The 9,886-nt window shown below is 42.4% G+C and overlaps 1 long non-coding RNA gene across 4 annotated transcripts; it reads right to left on the minus strand.

The window, feature by feature from the left end:
* Positions 1 to 7,222: 7,222 nt before the first annotated feature.
* On the minus strand, positions 7,223 to 9,578 carry LOC107846903. Of its 4 annotated transcripts, none has more exons than XR_001667208.2 (4): positions 9,141 to 9,578; positions 8,451 to 9,057; positions 7,707 to 7,806; positions 7,223 to 7,611 (listed from the first exon to the last, which is right to left on the minus strand). It is a non-coding gene; the product is annotated as an uncharacterized LOC107846903 (long non-coding RNA). The 4 variants fall into 4 exon arrangements; XR_001667207.2 differs by having other exon boundaries at positions 7,223 to 7,636; XR_007043489.1 differs by having other exon boundaries at positions 7,223 to 7,806; positions 8,451 to 9,046; positions 9,136 to 9,578.
* Between the last annotated feature and the right edge of the window lie 308 nt (positions 9,579 to 9,886).

The raw sequence follows: 9,886 nt of genomic DNA on the forward strand, positions 1-9,886 counted from the left end.
CAGCATCTCGTGACAAGGCCAACGTGGGGGCATCTTTGGGAGGTCAAAATACAAGCTCGGGTCAACATTTATGGGGCTTTGAAGCCTTGACCAGTTGGGCAGTGGCTGCTCTACAAAAACAACATACTAGACAAAGGCCTTTCTACTAGTTCTTGGCTTGCATGCCCAAATGGGGTAATGTTGACTAGCATTTATTGTATCCCTTGACTAAGGGGCATTATATAAAGCTTGTAAGCCCTCTTGGGCAGATCATACACTTCAAATATTCAAGAAATATAATCTGAAAATTGGCTCTTCGGGCCTCCCAAAACCGAGTGTCTTTCTTGCTATTTCCTTGTGAGTTCGTGTGAGTGTTTAAAGGCTCTTGGGGACGAATTTAGGGCGGTTTAGGACTGAAGTTTAGCCTCGATATTGTGAGTGTTAAGCTGTCCGCACGTGGCTAAAATTAGGCCCGTGACAAAGTGGTATCAGAGCAGATTTTGAACATGGCATACGACGGCGACGAGGAGGTTCACGGCGGAGACAACTTGGGCAAAACCAAGACCCGAAAACGTGACAAGAGTAGGAACAAGGATGAGGCCCAACTTCCAGTTAGTGAGGCTGTCACTAACGTGGAAGATGGCGAAGGTTCAGCATCCGGCTCTCTCGACGAGAGAATCGTTAGCACGGAGGCTGGCTTAGCGGTTTTGGGCCATCGCTTCAAGACCCTTAAGTCCAACATTGGTACCCTTGAGGCTGCTGCTCTTGAAGGGCTGGATGAAGTCAAAGCCGACTTGTCCGAGCAAAATAAAGAGCACAAAGAGGGGCTGACCAGCTTGGAACTCAAGCTCACGGAAGCCTTATCGGCGCTACACGAGGAGTTCGGGGCAAAACTGTCCGAGGTGATGCTTGGGCAGTCCGCTTTGCAGGAGGAAGTTGCTGATTTAAAGCAACAACTGGAAGCAGCCCGTGTTGGGGGAAATCATGGTTCCGTGGCATACCATGATGTTCGTATTGAGGCTCCTAAACCCAACGTGTTTAAGGGTGAAAGGAACGCTCAAGACGTAGAGAATTTCATATGGCAATTGGAGTCATATTTTGAGCACGTCAAGATTGTTGACGGGGCAGCAAGGATCCGAATTGCAACCATGTACCTCAGTGACGTCGCAATGTTGTGGTAGCGTAGGAAAAAGGTAGATATGGAGAGGGGTCTTTGCACCATAACTGATTGGGATCAGTTTACGGATGAGTTGAAGGAACAATTTTACCCTCAAAACGTTGTAGATGAGGCTCGACGGAAGTTGAGGGAACTTAAACAAACTTCTTCCATTCATAACTACGTGAGGGAGTTCACGAAGCTCTCACTTCTTGTGACGAGTTTCAGCAGTGAAGATTTGCTCTTCTTCTTTCTTGATGGCCTCCAAAATTGGGCCAAACAAGAATTGAGGAGGCGCAGCGTCAAGACCGTGGATGAGGCCATCAAAGTGGCGGAATCCTTGACCGATTTTCATGCCGATTATGCCAAGTCGAAGGATAGTCGGAACAAGCCCATTGCTGCCAAGGGAGATCGTGGGGACAAAGGCAAAGACAAGTTTATTCCCAACAAAAACCGTGAGTTCAAAGGCGAACGCAACCAGCCATCGTCATTCCACAAGAACTACGAGGAGAAGAAGAAAGGTGTAGCTAACCGCGATAGCGGCTGCTACCTTTGCGGGGATACATCTCACTTTGCGAGATCTTGTCCTTCGTTGAGTAAGTTGGGAGCGATGGTTGCAGCAACATGGAGGGATCAAGCTAGTGCGCAAGCCGGAAGTTCCGGGGAGCAAGAAGCACAAGCTGCCACTTCGGAGAAAGAAAAGGGACATGCCGTTGGTTTGTTCAACCACATGGCCTTGTTCAATCACATGACGCTCGCTGATCTTGCTGCTAAGAAGCATAGCGTAAGAGCTCGAGAGTCATTATTTGTTGATGGAGAAGTGAATGGCCGAGCAGTCCGCATTATGGTGGACACCGGAGCAACGCATAACTTTGTTACGGAAGAAAAGGCTAAAGAACTTGGCCTTGCATTCGTGACCAGCGATTCCATGTTAAAGACCGTCAATTGTCTTTCTACCAATGTCAATGGCCTCGCTCCTCGGGTGAGTCTCACCTTGGGAGGTTGGAAGGGAGAGACGGATTTTTCGGTTGTTCCGATGGATGTCTTTGATATTGTATTGGGGTTGGATTTTTGGTATGAGATTAACGCGTTTATTTCGCCACGTCTCAACCAACTTGCCATTTGCGATGAAGGTGGTTCTTGCACCATTCCACTTATTCGGGTCGCTCAAAGCGGCACCCGTTTGTCGACCATGCAGCTTGTTAAAGGTTTCAAGAAAGGGGAACCAACCTTTCTTGCGACATTGATGGAGATCGGTGGCTGCCAAGAAGCTGAATTTGTGCCATCATGTGTCCAATGTGTTCTTGAAAAGAACAGAGACGTAATGCCGGAGGAGCTGCCCAAACGGTTACCTCCGCGAAGGAAAGTTGTTCACGAGATCGAGCTGGTACCCGGGGCAAAGCCACCAGCTATGGCCCCGTATCAGATGTCGCCCCCGGAGCTCGAGGAACTTAGAAAACAACTAAAGGAGCTGCTGGAATCTGGCCATATCCGACCCTCAAAGGCACCCTTTGGTGCTTCGGTCTTGTTTCAAAAGAAGAAGGAAGGGACGTTGCGGTTGTGTATTGATTACCGTGCCCTCAACAAAGTCACGGTGAAAAACAAATACCCCATTCCTTTGATAGCTGATTTGTTTGATCGATTGGGGCAAGCCAAAGTGTTCACAAAGATGGATTTGAGGAAGGGCTATTATCAAGTTCGCATAGCCGTAGGAGATGAAGCCAAGACGACTTGTGTGACTCGTTATGGGTCCTACGAGTGGCTGGTCATGCCGTTTGGACTGACCAACGCACCAGCCACGTTTTGCACACTAATGAACAAGATCTTCCAGCCATACTTGGATCAATTCGTGGTCATATACTTGGATGACATTGTCGTTTATAGTAGCTCAATGGAAGAGCACGTTAGGCACCTTCAAATTGTGTTTAATGTGCTACGGGAAAATGAGCTATGCGTCAAGAGGGAGAATTACACGTTTGCACAGCCAAAGGTACAATTCTTGGGCCATACGATCAGCCAAGGGCAGATTCAAATGGATAGCGACAAAGTTGAGGCAATCCGGGATTGGGAGGTTCCAACGAAGGTGCCCGAATTACGGTCCTTCCTTGGCCTAGCCAATTATTACCGGAGATTTATCCTTGGATACTCGGATATTGCTGCTCCTCTCACAGATTTATTGAAGAAAAATCGTGCTTGGGAGTGGAATAGTTCGTGTCAAGGGGCATTCGACAACCTCAAGGCAGCCATCATCAAGGAACCGGTTTTGGCTTTACCGGATTTCACGAAACTGTTTGAGGTGCAAACGGATGCATCCGACTTTGCTATTGGTGGTGTCCTAATGCAAGAGGGCCATCCGATAGCGTTTGAAAGCAGAAAATTGAATGAAGCGGAGCGGCGCTACACAGTCCACGAAAAGGAGATGACAGCCATCGTCCATTGTCTAAGGACATGGCATCACTATTTGTTGGGGGCTCATTTCATTGTCAAGACGGATAACGTAGCGACCAGCTACTTCCAATCACAAAAGAAACTATCGTCGAAGCAGGCTCGATGGCAAGACTTCTTGGCGGAGTTTGATTACTCATTGGAGTATAAACCGGGAAAGGCAAACGTGGTGGCCGATGCATTAAGCCGCAAGGTTATTTTGGCGGCACTGTTGAGCACGACCAGCTGTGGTGTGCTGGATACCATCAAGGAAGGGATGGAACATGATCCCGTTGCCAAATAACTTCTTGATTTGGCACGCAAAGGCAAGACCCAAAAGTTTTGGGAAGAGGACGGACTATTATACACCACCGGAAGGCGAGTATATGTGCCTAGATGGAAAAATCTTAGGCGCTTGTTGATCAAGGAGGGCCATGACACGACGTGGGCTGGTCATCCGGGACAGAAGCGAACCATGGCTTTGGTAGAAGCAGCTTATTATTGGCCTCGCATGAGGGACGACATAGAGGTATACATTCGCACTTGCCTTGTTTGCCAACAAGACAAAGTGGAACACAAGGCGCCCTGTGGATTACTTGAGCCGCTGCCCACCGCAGAGAAACCATGGGACAGTGTCACCATGGACTTTATCACATGTTTGCCTAACACGGAGGGTTGCGGAACAATCATGGTTGTCGTTGATCGCTTCTCCAAATATGCAACATTCTCAGCTGCCACGTCGAATTGCAAAGCCAAGAAGGCAGCCCGATTGTTTCTCAAAGACGTAGTTAAGCTTTGGGGCGTGCCTAGGCATATCATTAGTGATCGATACCCGCGATTCACGGGAGCATTTTGGAAGGAGCTATTCAGTTTGTTGGGGTCGGAGCTTCACTTTTCGACCAGCTTCCATCCCCAAACCGATAGGCAAACGGAACGAGTAAATGGATTACTCGAGTACTATTTGAGGCACTTTGTTAGTGCCAACCAAAGGGACTGGTCACGGTTGCTCGACACGGCCCAATTCTCATACAATTTGCTGGAGTGAGGCCACGGGTTGTAGTCCATTCGAGCTTGCAACGGGCAGCAACCAAACACTCCACAATCTTTACCGGTCAACGCCGGAATGAGGAATCCGGGTGCTTATCATATGGCAAAGGCTTGGGCGGAACAAGTCGATATGGCAAGGTCGTATCTTGATAAAGCAGCCCACAAAATGAAGAAATTTGCTGACCGCAGCCGCCGTCCAGTCCACTACCGAATTGGAGACAAAGTGATGGTCAAGCTCAATCCGAGGCAATTCAAGTCATTGAGGAGCGTCAATCAAAGTTTGATCCGAAGGTACGAGGGTCCGTTCGAGATTATTGCCAAGGTTGGTAAAATTTCATACAAGCTGGACATGCCATCCCATTTAAAGATTTATCCCGTCTTCCATGCAAGCAAACTAAAGCCGTATTTCGAAGACAAGGAAGACGTGGAGCGGGGTAAGTCTAGTCAGGCCCAAATCTTCATGACATCAGCTACCATGGATAAGCAAATCGAGGACATAATTGATCATCAATTGGTCCGAGGGAAAGGTTGGGGCATATCAAGTGCCCAATTCTTAGTCCATTGGAAGGGGCAATCGCCCGAGGAGGCATCGTGGGAGAAATACGAAGACTTGTGGCCATTCAAGGAGAAGGTCCACAAATATTTGCAGCTATGTGACGCCACGGTCGTCGCCAAATCAGGTGGGGGAGAGTGTGACGCCCCGCGTCACTACCCATTAAATTCATCCCGTTTTGGGCATAATTCCGAGCGTTTCGGGCACATTTCGAAACCCGACGGGGCTTCCACAGCGTCTCGTGACAAGGCCAACGTGGGGGCATCTTTGGGAGGTCAAAATACAAGCTCGGGTCAACATTTATGGGGCTTTGAAGCCTTGACCAGCTGGGCAGTGGCTGCTCTACAAAAACAGCATACTAGACAAAGGCCTTTCTACTAGTTCTTGGCTTGCATGCCCAAATGGGGTAATGTTGACTAGCATTTATTGTATCCCTTGACTAAGGGGCATTATATAAAGCTTGTAAGCCCTCTTGGGCAGATCATACACTTCAAATATTCAAGAAATATAATCTGAAAATTGGCTCTTCGGGCCTCCCAAAACTGAGTGTCTTTCTTGCTATTTCCTTGTGAGTTCGTGTGAGTGTTCAAAGGTTCTTGGGGACGAATTTAGGGCGGTTTAGGACTGAAGTTTAGCCTCGATATCGTGAGTGTTAAGCTGTCCACACGCGGCTAAAATTAGGCCCGTGACATTATGTTGTTAGTAGATTGAGTAGATATACTTATAGTTCAGTAGTGAACATTGGCATGCTCTTCATAGTTTGTTAAGGTACTTGAGAGGTACTATGGATTGGTGTTTGCATTTTAATAAATTTCTTGTTGTTTTAGAAGGTTTTTGTGATGCAAACTGGGTGATTGACAATGATGAAGTTAGCTCGACCAGTGGCTATGTGTTTACTTTGGGTGAAGGTGTTATTTCGTGGAAGTCTTCAAAGCAGACTTGTATAGCACGTTCTACCATGTAATCTGAATTCATTGCTCTCGAGTTGACGGAGCAAGAAGCTAAGTGGCTACAAAATCTTTTGACAAATGTGCTTTTATGAGAAAGACAAATGTCACCAGTCTCTTTACATTGTAACTCACAAGCGGCAATTGGAATTGCTAAAAATTAGTATATACAATGGTAAAAAGAGACATGTTCGCATCAGATATAGTGCAGTTAAACAACTATTGAAATATGATGTTATTTTCTTGGAATGTGTCCGATCCAAAAGAAATTTGACGGATCCTATGACCAAAGGTTTGACAAGAAAAATGGTCCTTGAATTGTCGAGGGGTGGGGCTAAAGCCCATGGATTGAGGTAATATGATGGATACCCATTTGTGGTCAAACGAAGCCATATAGGCCTTTAATAAACACTACATATCCTATCCCTATGACATGAGGTAGTGTATTATGAGGTTAAGCTTATTTTTGCTCTTAATGATCCATAGCCTTAAGGTGGTCTATGAGATAGACTTGATGGATCACCTATGTGAGTGTAAAAGGTTGGTCATCTTTTTATGAAAGACTTGTGTTATCTTTCTAGAGCACTCATGAGACCCGAGGTTTGTGTGCATGATCATAAAAAGCACTTTGTAGTATCACGGAGGTTGCTTAAAATCGAGGATATGGTATGTGTTGTGGGGGTCTCAACTTATGTCCATCTAGTTCAAGAGTACTTCACTTTTTGAATATTTGTTGTTGTCTCATATCACTACGCGTCAATTCAAATAGAAAGATATTGACACTTAAGTACGTGTTCCTTCCTTTTGCTTAGAATTTATTCTTATTCTTTATCTTTGCATTAGTGGGGGACTATGGAATTAATTCTACATTCATTCATTTAGTGTTATGCAAAGATGAATAACTTCTACATTACAAAGGAGATGAATACATCTATTCTAAACATCCGTTCTAATAGAATTATGTAACATGTAAATTAATGGTTCTTTAATACCATTAAATATCACTCTTGCAACTCCACTTTCAAATACTATATAAAAGGTGTCTTTGGAGAAGATAAAAATACACCACAAAAAGAAAGAAATCATCTTCCTTTTTTCCTCTTCCTCTTGAATTAGTTTGGGCAATTGGTTTGGGCAACCTCCAAACTTCCAGCCACGAGTGCACGTGTTTGGAAGTAACTGTGGAAGCTCGGGGAGCGACCGGCTAGAAGGATTTGCACCGGAATTGGGCCGAAATTGCTTTTAAGGCAGTGATTTGCCATGATACAATTTTTATGACTATTCTCTTACTATTATTAATTCCAGTTTCATATCAATATTGTAGTAATTTTTCCAACACAATGCACAGGTAATGAGCCATAGAAACCACCAACAAGATTGTCCTCCACTTTTAGATCAGGAAATGCCTCATCCAAGAGATATGGAGTGACAGTATAATGGGACGCCTCTCTTTGGTATATAAAGCAACAACTGCCTCTATATAGGCATGGTAAGTATACAAGTACCTACAATAATGGAGAGTTTGTATCTCTTTTTGAGATACAAATAACTACATCAATACTTTTAAAATACTCAAATGAGAAAAGGCTAGGAAACTAACCAAATTTTTCTTGGTGTTGCACATCTACATAAGTAAGCTTGGAATGTTTTAGTATCGCTTCAAACACCACACTGTTTTCATCAATTATAAGCACTGCCATCTTCAAAAGAAAAAATCACTTTAAAAAATGATTATACAAGAAAAGAAAATATCATATTCAGAAAATACTTATCCAATGAAAGGAAATATCACATCCAGAAAATGATTGTACAAGGAAAAAAATATCACATTCAAAAAATGACTGTACAAGAAGGGATTTATGAGTTGATTAGGGAGCTGAGTCATCTAATTGAGGGAGTTCGATAAACTGACCTAGTCCCACCGATGCATGGGATCGGATCGGGCCAAATAAAAAAAATTTTAATTTTTTTCAGTTCCCAGCAGTAAAAAGTTGTTTTGGACCTTTGAGGCTCTAATGGCTATAATGTCATAGGCCCAACGATCAAAACTACATGTCATTTCAAAAAAAAAAAATTCCCGCAACTTGTAATCTCATTCTCAATCTCTCCCAATTATTTTATTTATCTCATAGTTGTCAAAAGTTTCAATTGATAATAAAATCATTTAATGGTCCACAAGTTTTCAAAAATTTTCTAGCATATTTTTTTCCACATTCTTGCTCTACTGTTTTTTTATTGTTCTAACTGTTGTCGGTTGATTTCTTCCGTTTTTCTTTTTTTTTTAGATACAAACACTACATCAATACTTTTAAAATAATCCAAAGAGAAAAACTAGGAAACTAACCAGTATTTTCTTGGTCTTGCACATCTACAATAGAGAAATGAAATCACATGCTTTACTCATTTATGCTGGATTATGCATCACCTCATCGAAAGAAATCCAGAACCAACTTCATGGGCTTTTTGGGAACGAAGAAGAGCAGTAGAGCAATCTAAATAGAATAATTGTAGTGAACTGTCATTAACATCACATTCAGAGTGTTCCTCAAAGGACATTGGCAAATCAAACTTTTGCATGTGCTCTTAAATTGACCAAGAATAGAGCTCTTAAAAAAGGCAAGTTAGAAGGTTAACTATGTGGTAGAACCATTACGTCCTTCTAAAATAGAATCTGAATCTGCTGGAAGCTATCATTTGGAATAGTTTCTTCTATCCAGGTCCTTATACTTCAGCGGTGGCGTTCAGACACAGGTGCTAAGTGATGGAATAACTCATACATCAAGCCTCTTCTTACCATATCCATTATCTCCCCAATCAGATCCATGCGTATTTTTTATTTCAAAATAATCATCAACAGTACCGTTGCCATCAACATACATGCCAAATCCAATTATCAACCTGTTGTGTTTTGAATCAGTAACATCACCATCAATCGGTCACCTATAAATCAACTGTACATTTATAAGAAAAAAATATATGATAAATTAGTAAAAAACTATTATCTATTATATATAACATATAACGGGTACCTGACCTCTGAACTCCAAAAAAACTGTCATAGGCAAGGTTGCTGCCGAGATAGTGAAGAAGTTTTTTATTAATCTCGTCCTTCTCATCCACCTCTTCATAATCTGTACTATCCATCTCTTCATAATTTGTAATAAATATTTTTGGATGATTGGGTGGTATTCCAGTTGATATATCCCAAATTCCTTAAATGTATTCAAAACAATGCACAGGTGATAAACCGTAGAAACCACAAACAAAATTGTCCTTCAATTTTAGATCAGGAAATGCCTTCGGAATCTCATCCAAGAGATATGAGAGTGACAGTATAATGGGATGCCTCTCTTTGTATATAAAACCACAACCGCCTCTATACAGACATGGTAAGTACAAATACCTACAATAATAGAGAGTTTTAGAACATTTATTTGGGCTGGTGGATAATGGACTATTGGATTGTGTTTTATTTGTAATTGTATTTGAGCATAGCTAAATAAGTCGCTTATCTGCCTTCAATACTTGTATTTGTATATATTTGTGTTTGTATATAAATTTAAATTTTAATTATGGAACTAAATTTGTAACATACTTTTAAAATTAACTTATTTTGAAATAATAATTAATTTCAAATATTTTTTTCCCGCAACTTCTAATCTCATTCTCAACTATTATATTTATAGTATCAAGTGAAAGTTGTCAAAAGTTTTAATTGATAATAAAATAAAATTGGTCCACAAGTTTTCAAAAATTTTCTAGCATATTTTTTTCCACATT

The sequence above is a fragment of the Capsicum annuum genome, chromosome 8 (genome assembly GCF_002878395.1).
Source record: "Capsicum annuum cultivar UCD-10X-F1 chromosome 8, UCD10Xv1.1, whole genome shotgun sequence".
Lineage (NCBI taxonomy): Eukaryota > Viridiplantae > Streptophyta > Magnoliopsida > Solanales > Solanaceae > Capsicum > Capsicum annuum.